General features: G+C 38.3%; 1 long non-coding RNA gene across 1 annotated transcript in view; it reads right to left on the bottom strand.

The window, feature by feature from the left end:
- LOC123512002 overlaps window positions 1–15,840 on the bottom strand; it is a 149,961-nt gene that overhangs the window by 79,299 nt on the left and 54,822 nt on the right. The gene's annotated exons all lie outside the window — the stretch shown is intronic.

The raw sequence follows: 15,840 nt of genomic DNA, 5'->3' as shown, positions 1-15,840 counted from the left end.
ATGGAAACAAAGAAAGATAATGAGAGTTTCAGTAAGACTCAAAATAAAATAAAATACTGACTGCTAAAATCATTGACAAGAAATAAACAAAATCAATAAGAAAACTACGTTATTGAATTAGGAACACCAGGAACCAAATAAATACAGTCACTCATTACCAGAACATATTAAAACATACACACACAAAAAAGTACAATGAGTTTAAATACAATAGATACAACAGGCAACAAGACAAGGCAGCGTGTCAGAGCGTATACAATTACATCCTAACACTAATGATACAACAGAGATAAGGCAACGAGACTTCCGATACTGACTTCCATTATACAGTAACATTAGGTAACATCACCCAGGCGTCTAGGGGTTAGGAGGAAGTGAGGGGAGTACTGGGTGTTTAGTTTGTTTCAATAGCAATCTCACTTCTCTGTGGAGGGGAGGAGAAGGAAGAGGAAGAGGAGAGGAGAGGAGAGGAGAGGAGAGAAGAGAAGAGAGGAGAGGAGAGGAGGTGTGTGTGTGTGTGTGTGTGTGTGTGTGTGTGTGTGTGTGTGTGTGTGTGTGTGTGTGTGTGTGTGTGTGTGTGTGTCATTCAGTGCTGCAAGGCTTCACCGGCCCCATGGCTCCGTGCTCCCTTTCTCCACGCCCAACGGTCAGGAATCGCCTCCACGTTATCGGCCCGCCTGCCTGAACTGGATTGTGCCAAGGGCGAGCTCCATGGGGTAAAAAAAGAGGATAAAAAAGAACACTAAACACCCATTCGTGCTGATAACAGGCAATACGGACCAATGTGTCTTTCACAGTAAGAACGAAAAATAGAAATGAATGTTTTTTGTCTGAATGAAAAAAAAAAAAAATTGTATATATATATATATATATATATATATATATATATATATATATATATATATATATATATATATATATATATATATATATATATACGAACACACACATAGTCAACAAGTTAAGCAGTCAGTCAGTCTCACAATCAGTGAGTGTCAGTGATTTAGTCATTCAGTCAATGAACTGTCATTCTTATTACAATTTTGTGTTAAATGACTGGCACCTGAGTGGATCTGTTTTATCTTTTAGTTTTATTGCTCATGCTCGGTGCCTTTCCTAATTATTAAATAAATACAATAACAACAACATAACATATTTCAATAAACAACACCAGAAAAGAAAGAAAAATAAACAAAAACAACCAGAAAGCAAATAAATGAATTCATTGTTTATCAGAACACATGAAGTGATAAAAGAAGGAAAATCTTTATTTAATCTTCATTTTTAATTATAACATAAAAAAAAAAAACGTTTACGTTCCATTTTAACATTAGGTGCCAAAATATATCAATCAAATAATAAGAAAAAGGTTGCAAAACACTTTCACTCGAATGATTGCTTTCATAATTCAATCACTTAGCAAATGGTACATACAGTCTTTACGTACATGATGTCCGTGACTTTTATAACAATTAGGAGCTTTCATTCAATCCGGGACACGTACTTTAATACCTAGAATATTAAATAATGAAACAAATTACAATATTAAGAATTGAGTTATGAAGCGTCCATGTTTACCGCGAGCTGTCTTATGAGTTATACCATCTTGGTAATGTTTAATTGATTCACAAGTTTTGTATTTGAAAGAAGCTTTTGACTTTCCTAAACAACAAAATGGATCCACACAAAAACGCTAAAGTTTCTTAGAATTATGAATATGCTCGAGGCAGACGAACAAATATATTTTATTTTACTTAAGAGGGGAACAACATCATCAAGAACAACAACAACAACACACGACAACAACAACAACAACAACAACGGCAACAAACATAAACATTACAACCAGAAGACTGACAACCACAACAAACACTTCCCACTTTGAGTTTCAAGAATAATCCAAAGAAATATCTTTGGCATCAGTTTTATTTATTTTTTTCCATTATCTTCCATTTTTTTTCCGTTATCAAATCGCGTACAGAATTTTCCTATCGTTCATACCGGAATACGGTAAGAAAATAAAAACAAGTTTCATCCTTATACCATTCCATGAATTAAGAAACACACAAAAATAACGAAAAGAAATTAAGCTTAGTTTCCTAAATGCACTAAAATCGATCAGGAACTAAAAAATAAAAATAAATGAAAAAAAAATACAGAGGGAAAAAAATGTCTCAGCTATTTCCTTTTAGTAATCCCACAAAACAAATCGACTGTATTCAAAACAGAAATTAAGAAATATAAATTAAGAGGAAAAATCAAAGCAAAAGGAACTAAAAACAAACAATAAGAAATGTCTAAGCAACTTCTATAAATTAATTACACCTAAAAAAAGAAAAAAAGAAAAACTGAATTCAGCACAAAAACTAAGAAATAAGAGTTGATTATGATAGGAACCACAAATAAAGAAATAAGAAAAATTATCAAAAATAGAATACCTAAACTATTTCTTTCTAATTGCAAAGAAACTAATATATGTATGTATATATATATATATATATATATATATATATATATATATATATATATATATATATATATATATATATATATATATATATATATAATAGAATTAAGCATGAACTAGAAAACACGACTTAAGAAAAGGAACCTCATAAAAAAATAGGAAAATAATAATAAGTAAACTATTTTTTCCTATACAAATCACACAAAATAAAATCCCCCAAAAGAGGATCTCAAGAAGTAAATAAGAAAAGGAAATAAAAACAGGCAAACCTTCTCTTTTCTATTCCAGAAAACCTTTGTCTCAGTACTCTATTCCATAAGGCCTTTACGTAACTCAACCAAACATGCCGAGACACTCATTAAATGTGGAAATCTTCCCTACAAAAATTCACACATCCAAATATTATGAAGTCTTGAGCCTCGTGAAAGAGACAAGAAGAAAATGAGGAGGAGGAGGAGGAGGAGGAGGAGGAATACAAAGGAAAGCCAAACAACAACAGACCTCTTGGTCCTTTCGAGGCTGTTTGATAACTACTTCTAACTGGCTACAGATAAGAGAGACAGGATAGTACAGGAGAAGGCTCCTCCCCACCCACCATTCCCTCCAACTTTCGCTGGAGTGGAAAATAGTTTGGAAAAGTACCATGCAGTATGGAAAAACTGACAGGAAAGGATGAAAGGAGATTCTATTATTCACCCTACGGTGAACTCTACATATCTTTCTATAAGAAGGTTACACATATAATTGATACTAGTATCATGTTTAATTATTCAGACAAGAAGAGAGCTTGTTGGGGGTTATTCTTTAAAATATCTATTAATTTTGTTTTTGAATGATGCAATGGAAGTACTGTTTACTATTTCTGAAGGAAGCTTATTCCAAATGTTAACAATTCTTTTAAAGAAAAAGTGCTTTGCCTCGTGGGTTTTGAAGCGTTTTGGTGTAATTTTAAATCCATTATTCCTTGTTATGGTGGAATGATCAATAGTAAAATATTTATTGACATCAAGGTTGTTGTATCCCTGAAAAATTTTGAAAACTTCGATTAGGTCTCCTCTTATCCTGCGCTTTGTTAAGCTGAATAAATTTAATGCTTCCAGTCGTTCCTCATACGGCTTGTTTCTCAATCTCGGAATCATCTTGGTCACTCTACGCTGGATCTTTTCCAGTTTTTCAATGTCTTTTCTGTAACATGGTGACCAGAACTGCACACAGTATTCGAGCTGAGGACGCACCAATGAGTTATATAAAGTAAGGATAACTTTTTCTGATTTAGATTCAAAGGTTCTTCCAATGAACCCAACTAATTTATTTGCATTCTTCACTGCTTATGTGCAGTGTTTACTCGGCTTGAGATCTTTAGACACCACAGCACCAAGATCTTTTTCATTCTCAGCACTTGTCAAAGTACATTGTTCATTACGTATTTTGCTTGTACATTGTTACTATCTTTCTGCCCAGCGTATCACACTTTTGCTCATTATTTTGGTGTCGTCCGCGAATTTGCTTATTTTACAATTGATTCCTTCATCAATATCATTAATATAAACAATGAAAAAAACTGGTCCTAATGCAGAGCCTTGAGGAACACCACTTTTTACATTGTGCCACTCTGATTCTTTTCCATTTATGACAACACGTTGCTTTCTGTCAGAGAGCCAGTCTTCCAGCCATTTCAGGGTATTTCCAGCAATGCCGTGAGCTTTTTACTTTGCTGATTATTCTCTTGTGAGGGACAGTGTCGAAAGCTTTCTGGAAATCAAGATAAATAACATCCACTGCTTTTGTCTCGTCATACGAGTTAAAAACTTCATAAAAGAAGTCTAGTAGGTTTGTTAAGCAGGATCTCTTGTTTCTGAAACCATGTTGTGAATCCTTCATGATCTTATTTTCTTCTAAAAATTTGACAATCTTATCTCTGATTATCGTTTCCATCAGCTTGCACACTACTGAAGTAAGGCTGATTGGTCTGTAATTAGCTGGGAGTGATTTATTTCCTTTCTTGAAAATGGGCGTGACATTTGCTAGCTTCCACTCCTGGGGACTTTCCTGCTTGTAAAGTTTTATTGAATATAATCGTGAGTGGTTTCACGAGCTCATTTTTCGCTTCTTTGAGAAGCCTGGGTGATATCTTGTCTGGTCCAGGCGTTTTGTTTACGTTCATGCTGTTCATGACTGTGAGGATTTCATTTTCTGTAACTATGAAGTCAGGCAGTGTTTTGCCTTGTGCCTGAGGCTCTGGCATGGGCAGACTATTTTGGACATCTTCAGTCGTGAAGACTGTTGAGAAGAATCTATTTAGGACGTTTGCCATTTCAACTTCGTTATCTATTTGGTTTCCGTTTTCTGTTATGAGTGGACCAATTGTTGAGGCTAAGACTCTTTTGGATTTTACATAACTGTGAAATTCCTTTGGGTTGGTTTTACAGGAGTTTGCGATCTGAGCTTCTACAGATTTTTTGCTGCTTTTTATCAACTTTTTTGCTTTTCTACGCAATCTGTCATGCTCTAATTTATCATTATTATGCTGTGTTAATTTGTATTTGTTGTATGCTTCTTTCTTTGCTAGAAGACAGCTTTTAATTTCATTATTCCACCATTTCGGTTTGGTGTTTAGTATTTTCCTTCTGTTTCTTAGTGGTATACACATCTTAGCTGTATCATTTATCTTTTCAGCAAACACCTCCCATGTCTTATCTACATCTGGTGTTTCCAGCAGTATATTCCAGTCAATGGATGCAAGCTGCATACGGAGTCTTGTGTAGTTTGCACGCCGATAGTCTGGCACTTTTTCTTTACTTTCATTCACTTTTCCTTTGTCAAAATTTATGGTGAATTTTAAGGTGCGATGATCGCTGGAACTGAATTCTGGTCCAATTTCCACATTTTCAATAGTATTCTCATCATTTGTTAGAACGATATCAAGGATATTGTTACCTCTTGTCGGATGCTTGATGTGTTGGTGGAGGGAGCTTTCAAGTATGCTATTATACACTGCTGGCCAGCGTGAGCAGTTAGTGGTTTGCCCCACCTTGTGACTGGAAGGTTAAAGTCCCCCATAATTATGTAATTGTTTATGCAGCAAATGTCCGCGATTTGTTCATACAATTGTTCGTCTGTGGCGGGTGACTGGGCTGGAGGACGATAGACGAGACCTAATGTTATTTTTCGGGATTTATTTTTTATATGAATGAAATTGACATCTATGTATGCTATGGTTGAACTTGGCATTACACGAGCACGAAGAGTACTTTTAACGTAAAACATTACATCGCCCCCTGTACGGTGAGATCTCTCGCTACTAAAAAGGTTATACCCATCAAGTGAGTATTCTGCGATGTAATCTCTGTGTGTTGTATTAATCCAAGTTTCTGTGATGCCAATGATGTCATAGTTTTCTTGATTTATAAGAGCTTGGAGCTCATTAAATCTATTTCGTAGACTACGGGCATTGAAATAACAAGCCTGAATCTGAAGATGAACTTACGATGCTGAAGTTCCTTCTGCCACTTACACGTTTTTTGATCTGTGGAAACAAACTTTATCATGAATTAGCTTCCCCATCCTGGCTGCTCCCACTACATTTAGGTGGAGACCGTCTCTGTGAAATAATTTGTGTTCTTCAATATGCTATTAGTGCTGAGAGCAAGGTTATAGAAACGTGCGTCCGCGTTGATCCTCGGGAGAATACCTGAAATTACAATATTTCTTGATTTAGTTTTGTATTTCTTGATCATCTCCTTGTACTTCTCCATCAGTTCTTCTGAGCGGGAGCGGTGGACGTCATTTGTACCTGCGTGAATGACATAAAGTGTATCGTTAGTGGCGTCCTTAGTCACGTCCTCAACACAGGAGGAGGAGGAGGAGGAGGAGGAGGAGGAGGAGGAGGAGGAGGAGGAGGAGGAGGAGGAGGAGGAGGAGGAGGAGGAGGAGGAGGAAGAGGAAGAGGAAGAGGAGGAGGAGGAGGAGGAGGAGGAGGAGGAGGAGGAGGAGGAGGAGGAGGAGGAGGAGGAGGAGGAGGAGGAGGAGGAGGAGGAGGAGGAGGAGGAGGAGGAGGAGGAGGAGGAGGAGGAGGAGGAGGAGGAGGAGGAGGAGGAGGAGGAGGAGAAGGAGAAGGAGAAGGAGAAGGAGAAGGGAGAAGGAGAAGGAGAAGGAGGAGGAGGAGGAGGAAAATAAATATCGAAGAGACGGTGTTGTTTAAAGAAGGTCAGTAGGAAGAAGAAAAGTAAGAGGAGGAGGAGGGAAGGAGGAGGAGATAGAAACACAGAGAAAAAAAAGTGTGAGAAGGAGAGAGGAGGAACAGGTGAGGAAGAGCAAGAGGAATGAAAGAGAGAAGGTGTTGGGAGGAATAGGACGTGAGGAGAAACAGAGGTTAGGGGAGAGAGAGAGAGAGAGAGAGAGAGAGAGAGAGAGAGAGAGAGAGAGAGAGAGAGAGAGAGAGAGAGAGAGAGAGAGAGAGAGAGAGAGAGAGAGAGAGAGAGAGAGAGAGAGAGAGAGAGAGAGAGAGAGAGAGAGAGAGAGAGAGAGAGAGAGAGAGAGAGAGAGAGAGAGAGAGAGAGAAAGGGGTAGAAAGATAAATGCTTTTAGAATAGAGGAGGAGACAAACACACCAATAACTAGGGTGAGAGGCAAAGAGAGGCAGAAGGAGGTAAAGAAAGGAGCGAGCACAGTGAGATGAAGATGGAGAGAGAGAGAGAGAGAGAGAGAGAGATGAAGAGAGAGAGGAGATTGAGAGAGGTCAGAGAGAGAGAGAGAGAGAGAGAGAGAGAGAGAGAGAGAGAGAGAGAGAGAGAGAGAGAGAGAGAGAGAGAGAAGGGGGGGGGGAGTAGGCACAAGGAAAACGAACCAGGCTGAGAGAGGCAGTGAGAAGCGAGCCAGAACTCAATTTTGTTGGGAGAGGAAAAGTTATTAAGTTGTGAGGAAATAGTTATGAGAGAGAGGGAGAGCGAGAGAGGGGTGGCCCAGTGGTGTTAATTTAGCATTCCCTTATAAACTCATGATTGCTACACGTGCATTAATTAGCTCCATCAAATACACATCGCGCCTCGTTAGCACCCTTGCTTAGGGATTCTCATATTGGTGGGAGGGCGAGGGCTATTAAAGATTTTGTTACTCTTACTAGTAGTGTTTTTATACGACACATTAAGAAAGGCAGGGGTATCCAGTTTTCATTTTTTTTATCAAGAAGGAAAGCTCGCCAAGGGCAACAAAAGGTAAAAAAAGAAAAAAAAAGGCCCACTCGAAATGCCAGAATTAGCCAAAGGTAAGGGACTTTCCTCTTAAAAGAAGTCAAGCCATAGGAAGATGGAAATACAGAAGCAAGAAGGGAGTTCAAGAGTTTACCAGAGAAAGGTATGTATGATTGAGGGTACTGGTTAACTCTTGCATTAGTTAGAGAGTTGGACAGAACAGAGGTGAGAGAGAGAAGAAAGCCTTGTGCAGCGAGGCCGCAGGAGGAGGGAAGGCATGCAGTTAGCAAGATCAGTAGAGCAGTTAGCATGAAAATAGCGATAAAAGATAGAAAGAGATACAACATTTTGGCGTTGAGAAAAATGGTTGTAGGCAGTCAGTCAGAGAAGGGTCATGAGTCAGTAGAGGGGAGTTGATTAAGAGTCTGTATAGCTAATCTACTCAGACCAAACCTAAAAGCATAATTTAACCTAACATAAAAAGAAATTAACATTACTCATTTTCAAGTAACGTATCATAAAAATCTAATATTGCTCTATTCAAGGTAACCCAACTTAGCCTAACCTAATAATATCCGATCCAAGGAAACCACACATAAAAAAATGGAATAAAACATGATTCAATATGTCAACCATTGTATTCAACATAACCTTATCTACCCTAACATTAAAAAAAATAGCAACACTATATAACTCGTCTTGAAATAAACACCAAATATCGTATAGTTAAAGCTAACCTCAATCCATCTAATGTAATGTAACTTAAATTATCGTAGTGCAATCTAATCAAAACTAACCTTACCAAGTCTACTGCCATCTGACTTAATTCAACCTGACTTTATGATATAACTGAAACCTCCTTAGTTTAATCTAACTAAATCCCTCTCTTTTCAAATGTTAGATTTTAAATTAGAACGTAAAAAAAAAAAAAATCTTCTGGTATCATTTATATTTTCCTTATCCACAAAAGTAATGATAAAATTTCATACATTTCTTTCCTAGTCTATAATTTCCCTTAATATGCTACAGTGTCCACGTGTTAGTAATTGCATTTGATAACTTGTTCTTCGTCTTCCTTCTCATTCTCGACCTTATTCTTCCCCTCGGCTTTATGAAAAAAATGTACATAAAGGAATGCGTTCTCCTCAACAATCTCATCCTTTGCTGAATATTATAATGAGGTTGTAGTGATTTCAGAGAGAGAGAGAGAGAGAGAGAGAGAGAGAGAGAGAGAGAGAGAGAGAGAGAGAGAGAGAGAGAGAGAGAGAGAGAGAGAGAGAGAGAGAGAGAGAGAGAGAGAGAGAGAGAGAGAGAGACAGACAGACAGACAGACAGACAGACAGACAAAGAGAGAGAAAGTCTGATTATAATTTGTACGAATATACAATAGATAGCATGGCTCTCTACTTTTGAAATATAAAAAATATGGACAAGAAATATATTTCATCTATCTAGATTTCCTATCAGTTCTCTCTCTCTCTCTCTCTCTCTCTCTCTCTCTCTCTCTCTCTCTCTCTCTCTCTCTCTCTCTCTCTCTCTCTCTCTCTCTCTCTCTCTCTCTCTCTCAAAACTTTAGTGATTAATCATAAAGTTATTGTAATGAAAGTGCAACCTTCAAAATTTACTTTATGAGTGTTATGGGAGAGAGAGAGAGAGAGAGAGAGAGAGAGAGAGAGAGAGAGAGAGAGAGAGAGAGAGAGAGAGAGAGAGAGAGAGAGAGAGAGAGAGAGAGAGAGAGAGAGAGAGAGAGAGACTGCGAAAGGTAAGTCTCATATGTATAATTAGTACACGAACGGCAACCATTAGTTCATGCGTGAAATGGCTTAATGAGGGCAATTATAACTAGCATGGACACACACACACACACACACACACACACACACACACACACACACACACACACACACAAGAATTCACACAAAACAGTCCAATATAAAAAACAACATAAAACAACGTCCGCACAAAGTGACAAAAACAGAAAGGAAGGAAAATTCGCAAGTTTTCTCTCCTTCTTTCTTTCCCTCGCACAGAAAACGAGGCGAGTGCAACCTTTGTACCTAAGCAAGCTGCAGGTCTGGGCATTTACTCGTATCTAAGCAGATATGATGGAATAGAAAAAATGAAATTGAAGATGATCATATACCGGAACAACATCCACACCGTGAAAGAGCAAAGCATCAACAACGACGACTTGAAACAACGACAATAACACCAATAACGAATCACTACTACTACTACTACTACTACTACTACTACTACTACTACTACTATAATAATAATAATAATAATAATAATAATAATAATAATAATAATAATAAAAATAATGATAATAATAATAATAATAATAATAATAATAATAATAATAATAATAATAATAATGATAATAATAATAATGAAGATGCTGCTGCTGCTACTGCTGCTGCTGATGAAAATAACAATAAGAAATAGCAGTAGTAGTTGTAGTAGTAGTAGTAGTAGTAGTAGTACTAGTAGTGGTGGTAGTAGCAACAGCAGTAACATTAAAAATAACAAAAATTATTAACATTAACATTACGAACCATCATAGTATCATCAACAACAACAAAAACACTAAAAACACCACCGCCACCAACATCAGCATAAAAAAAATCATGAAAAAAAACACACAAAACCTAAAACACTTGACTGGAAATTATTTTCTGCTCCATTTTTTTCTGATATGTGAAATTTTATATATATGTGTCGCGGGTCGTGTGTGTGTGTGTGTGTGTGTGTGTGTGTGTGTGTGTGTGTGTGTGTGTGTGTGTGTGTGTTCGGGGGCCACCTTTTCGTTTCTTCCATTTTTGGCATTGTCATCCTTCATATTTTACAAGAAAAGAAGAGTTTTATTCTTCTGATAGAGAGAGAGAGAGGAGAGGGAGAAGGAGACGGGAGAGGGAGACGGGAGGGAGGAGAGGGAGAGGGAGAGGAAAAAAGAGGGTGAGAGAGCAGAGTGAAGGAAGAATGGAAAGTTAAGGAAAAAAACAAGTAAGGTGCAAGGAAGAGGAAATTGGACAAAGGAAAACTGGAAAAAAAAGCAGGGGAGGGTGAAAGGAAAAGTGGTGGTAGGAAGGAAAGAAAGGAGAAAGGAAAAGATGGGTCAGAAATGAAAAAAAGAGAAAGAGAAAAGAAGGAAGCGACCAACAGTCCTTCTGGTTTGTGTAGAAATAAACAACGGAACATAGCCCTCAAAGCGTTTCCCTCTCTCTCTCTCTCTCTCTCTCTCTCTCTCTCTCTACTGTCAGGCTTGGGTGAGGGACGGGTACCATGGCTGCTTCTCCCTCTAGTAGCCGTAGCGGGAAGTTAAGGAAGTTAAGGTAATGTAAGAGAAAGGAGGCGCTCGAGGCTATCAGGTTACAGAAAGGAACATGACACGAGCTGGAAGTACTTCAGTATATTATATCATAGTTTGCAGTTTTATTTCTTTTTAATTCTCTTTTTACATCCGTTATTTTGATACTATTCTCTTTATATCTTTTCATCTTATAAAACCATCTGAATGTTGTACCTTTCTAGCTTTTTTTTTTCTCCATACTACTCTATTTTTCTCTCTCCTCGTGCTATACTATCACGTTACGTGTTACGCCTCTCTTCGTGTCTTCCTCCTTTTCACTCAGCTAACTACAATAGAGTGGGAGGAATTTATATGACTACTTTATGTATATGTCACAGGTGTGAGGATTTAACTTTTATCTGTACCTGTCATAATATTTCCTCCATTTCCTCTTCCATATCTTCTCTCTCTCTCTCTCTCTCTCTCTCTCTCTCTCTCTCTCTCTCTCTCTCTCTCCACATTCATTTAATAGTAAAAGATTGAGAAAAAATTCTATGGTTACTTTATGGAAGTGGAACCTGGGTTAGTTGCTAGTGTTTTTTTACGATACATTGTTTGCCAGAGGGCTTGACGCAGACACTCAGTGGAAAGGTATTGCCAGGATTATTCTCAGGGAAATGGTTGTGTCTTATTTCAACATGTCCGTTCATCTTTGTGTGTGAGTACATAGGTGTGTGTGTGTGTGTGTGAGTACATAGGTGTGTGTGTGTGTGTGTGTGTGTGTGTGTGTGTGTGTGTGTGTGTGTGTGTGTGTGTGTGTGTGTGTGTGTGTGTGTGTGTGTCTAACTCTCTCTCTCTCTCTCTCTCTCTCTCTCTCTCTCTCTCTCTCTCTTCTCTTTCCTAAACATAATAAGCTTTTTATCTATTTGTCTTAAAATCATAAAAAAAACAGGATTGATTTTTCTTTGTAAATTCAAGAGCACGGAAAAGTATAATGATTTCATTCTCTTTCTGATGCCATGAAAATACTTTATTAGATCTTTCTTTGAAAATTCATAAATAGAAAAATAATTTCATCCCTCTATCTAGAACCAACACACAACAAATTTATTACGAAGAATGTCTGAATTGGCCAATTTCGTTAACTACCACATTCAAGAGCAAACCACTTCCACGGCCCATAACGCTTCAAAATTCATCAACTGCCCGCTGCCTCCTCTCGGCTGCCCCTTCACTGGCATTCTGTATCTCATCTTCCACTCATGCTGTCTTTTCCCTTCCTCACATCTCCAGCTGCCTCTCGGTTACTCCCGCCGTTCATTTATTACCTGTTGTGAGGGAGACGCGTCTAGCCAATACCCATCTGGTCTGGCGGCTTTGGATATTCACAGATAAAATGTTGACGGAGACGAATATTGGTGAATTCTCCATCCGGCCTTTTCTTATATGTATCACCTCCGTTTTCTATGCCTTTTTCAATAATCTTCTTTGCCGTGACTTGTTTGACTTGTTTCCCTTCCCTCCTTCAATAACATTCCCGGCTCGACTGTATTGCTTCAGGATCGTAAGTTTTTGATACGCGAGTTTTTGTTAAGGATGAGCAGCTGCTTCGTGTCTCAGCGTATTGCCAAACTTTTCTTCTGATCCATAAAATTCAGGCTTGACTTGCTTTTATGCATTTTGCCCACGTAGTTTGGTAATGGAACACGACGATTTTAGTTTCTGCTGACTGTGTTTCCGTATGTTTTCGTGTGCATCGCGTTCTTGCTTCACTTCTTGTGAGTGTATGCAAGTGTTCAAGGTAATATCGTTTCTTTATCAGCATACTCGTAATTCACTTCTGGCATGGAGCTCACTCGCTCTCTGTGTCGCGTTTTGTTACCTGTTCTATCTTGCTGTCTGTTTCTGTTAGTATTTTTTTTTCTCAATCTATCTGTTTCTTTGCTTATTTTATCTATATATTCATTCATTTATCTATTTAGTTATTGTAATTTCTTTTTACCTGCTTTAGGCAACTGATTGTTTTTCTTGTCTGCTCTCTCTCTCTCTCTCTCTCTCTCTCTCTCTCTCTCTCTCTCTCTCTCTCTCTCTCTCTCTCTCTTTATCCTTCCCTCTGAAATCTGATCTATCCAACCCTACCATGACCTATACAAGGACGCAATTATTATGTTGCATCTTGTTGGCGGAAGAGTCATGGGAAAAGGTGACCTTTGAGGAGGTTTTTATATATGTTCCTTTTAATTATTTAATATCGTTTACTCTCCACGTGAGTTTACATATAGGAAAAAAAATTCAATATATAGAATACATTACAGAAAAAAAAATAATGATACTAGCTTGAGTAATGAACAGAAAAATAAACATATTTTTTTTACACCTTTCTATGATATAAAAACATTTCTCTAGTTTTCTTTTTTTCCCCGTACATTTTTCATACCAGACCAGTGTTTTCCCGATAGTACATACGTCAACCTCTCGCACCTTCCATCCGGTGTGTCGATACCCGAATGTTAACGCAGGAGATGCTACAGTGAGCATGTCAATCACACTGCAGGTTCAAGGAAACGTTACCATACAACAGAAAACAGAAATAGTAGCCTGAACTCAGCGAAGAATGAAACGGCTTTCTGCTGGAATAGAAATTGCCTTACCCAATACTCTCTCTCTCTCTCTCTCTCTCTCTAGCCTATCACAAGACACGCCTCACTACAACACTTCCTCACGTCATCACCTTCTAGTTCTCTGATGACCCGGTAGACCTGCCTTGCTTCCTACCGTACTTGCCCCTACTCATATACTCGTATTTGTAGTCAATGGTGGAGCTTTTTTCACCTCTCAATCACCGAGCAACGAGGGAATGTAATGTTGATGCGTTGGGTGTCCCTGTCGTGAGGTGATAGGACTCTCCTGTGTGAGTGGTCTATCATCAATAAAAATGATAGTGAGGCTCTGAGTACTGAGAAGAGAAGACAAAGGTATTAGGTTTGAAGTATGAGGAACATTGTTTATTCCTTAAATCATGAGCTCTTTCAGAGAAGAATCATTCGATAGGAATTTAATCTGATGACAAAAAAAAAAAAAAATAGGACACTTTCCACTTGAAAATAAGAGGCGCATTTATAAACAAAAATAACGCACACACACACTCACACACACACATAAAAAGAAACGGGCCAACCCGCTGCTAGGTACGAGAAACAAACTGAATAGATAAATACAAAGTTAGCTGACTATCCCGGACCTCAACTAACTCGATCTTGCGGCATCCGGCAGCCACGGTATTGTAGAGCAAGATATCTCCATGAGGCTGGGTGTATAGTTAAGATGCATGTTTGGTAGAATATAAGTACTTTATAGTATATGGAATTTCTGCTGTAAGGCTGCAATAGAATTACTAACATTATTAACTTTTATACCACGTCAGTGTTTAGTTTACATTCACGCATATTTCTAAGGTTTAACTGTATGTTTTCATGAGTTTCAGATAAAAAATAAAAATGGAACACTCAAATATACGGAGTTAAAGATCAAAGGTTGAGCAACATTTATCCTATATTGTTCCCGCCTTTCTGCACAGAACGCCCTCGCTACACCAGGGAATATACATGCAGACGTCTCTGTGTGTGGGGGGGATGGTGATTGGGGAATGTTGAAGAATACAGTACGTATAGAGTACTATAGACAGTAAATGTAAGGGTCAATCAATATTCCATTCTTATTTTAAATAAAAACAGCGGATTATGCATTGACCTATCTTAAAGAGCCTTGGTAGCTGTTTAAAACGTATATATGCAAATCTAAAACTACACACACACACACACACACACACACACACACACACACACACACACACACACACACACACACACACACACACACACACACACACACACACACACACACACACACACACACACACACACACACACACACACACACACACACACACACACACACAACACACACACACACACACACACACACACACACACACACACACAAACAAACACACACACACACACACACACACACACACACACACACACACACACACACACACACACACACACACACACACACACACACACACACACACACACACACACACACACACACACACACACACACACACACACACACACACACACACACACACACACACACACACACATAATTACTATCGTATTTTGTTTCGGGTTAGTTCTTCATTTCCTGGACAGCTGTTAACAGTAGGAAGCTGAATTCCGATTTTATTCCCCAAATTTGTCTGACGTCTTTCTTTGTTGAATTTAAATATGAGGTCTTTTCCAGTTACCGTCTGATGCGATGATGGGCGATGTGGATTAGATAATTAGTGTTTCCGGATTTTCTTTCTTTATTTACCTATTTTTTTTTTCTTTGATGGTATGCTACTCGTACACTTTATTTTGTTTGATGCCTCGTGCCTTTCCTGTTCATTTCACTTCATTCCAATCTTTCTCAAGGTCGTAGCTTTCACCGTTTCTTTCTCTCTCTCTCTCTCTCTCTCTCTCTCTCTCTCTCTCTCTCTCTCTCTCTCTCTCTCTCTCTCTCTCTTTCTATACCCGCCTCCCCGTCTTCCTCTCAATCCTCTCTTCATTTTTACTAACTTATTCTTTCTCTCAGTAAGTTTCTCTCCCTGTTTTTCTTTCTCGTGTCCTTCACCTGAAACTATTCCTCTTTTTTCTCTTATACTTTTCTCATTTTTTTTCTCTCTTCGCCACCTTCGTCCCTGTCACTTTTCTAAATATCATGGTCCTCATTTCACATTATGTTGCATAGTATAGTATCTCAACGAGAGCAGCCTGTAAGAGCCAAGGGATCAGTTGTTGCTTATTCATCATATATATTATTTGTGTTGTTTCTCCTTTTCC

Source organism: Portunus trituberculatus, chromosome 32 (genome assembly GCF_017591435.1).
Source record: "Portunus trituberculatus isolate SZX2019 chromosome 32, ASM1759143v1, whole genome shotgun sequence".
In the NCBI taxonomy this organism is placed as follows: domain Eukaryota; kingdom Metazoa; phylum Arthropoda; class Malacostraca; order Decapoda; family Portunidae; genus Portunus; species Portunus trituberculatus.
Note: the sequence above shows the minus strand (reverse complement) of the source record. Positions and strands in the feature narration are given on the sequence as shown.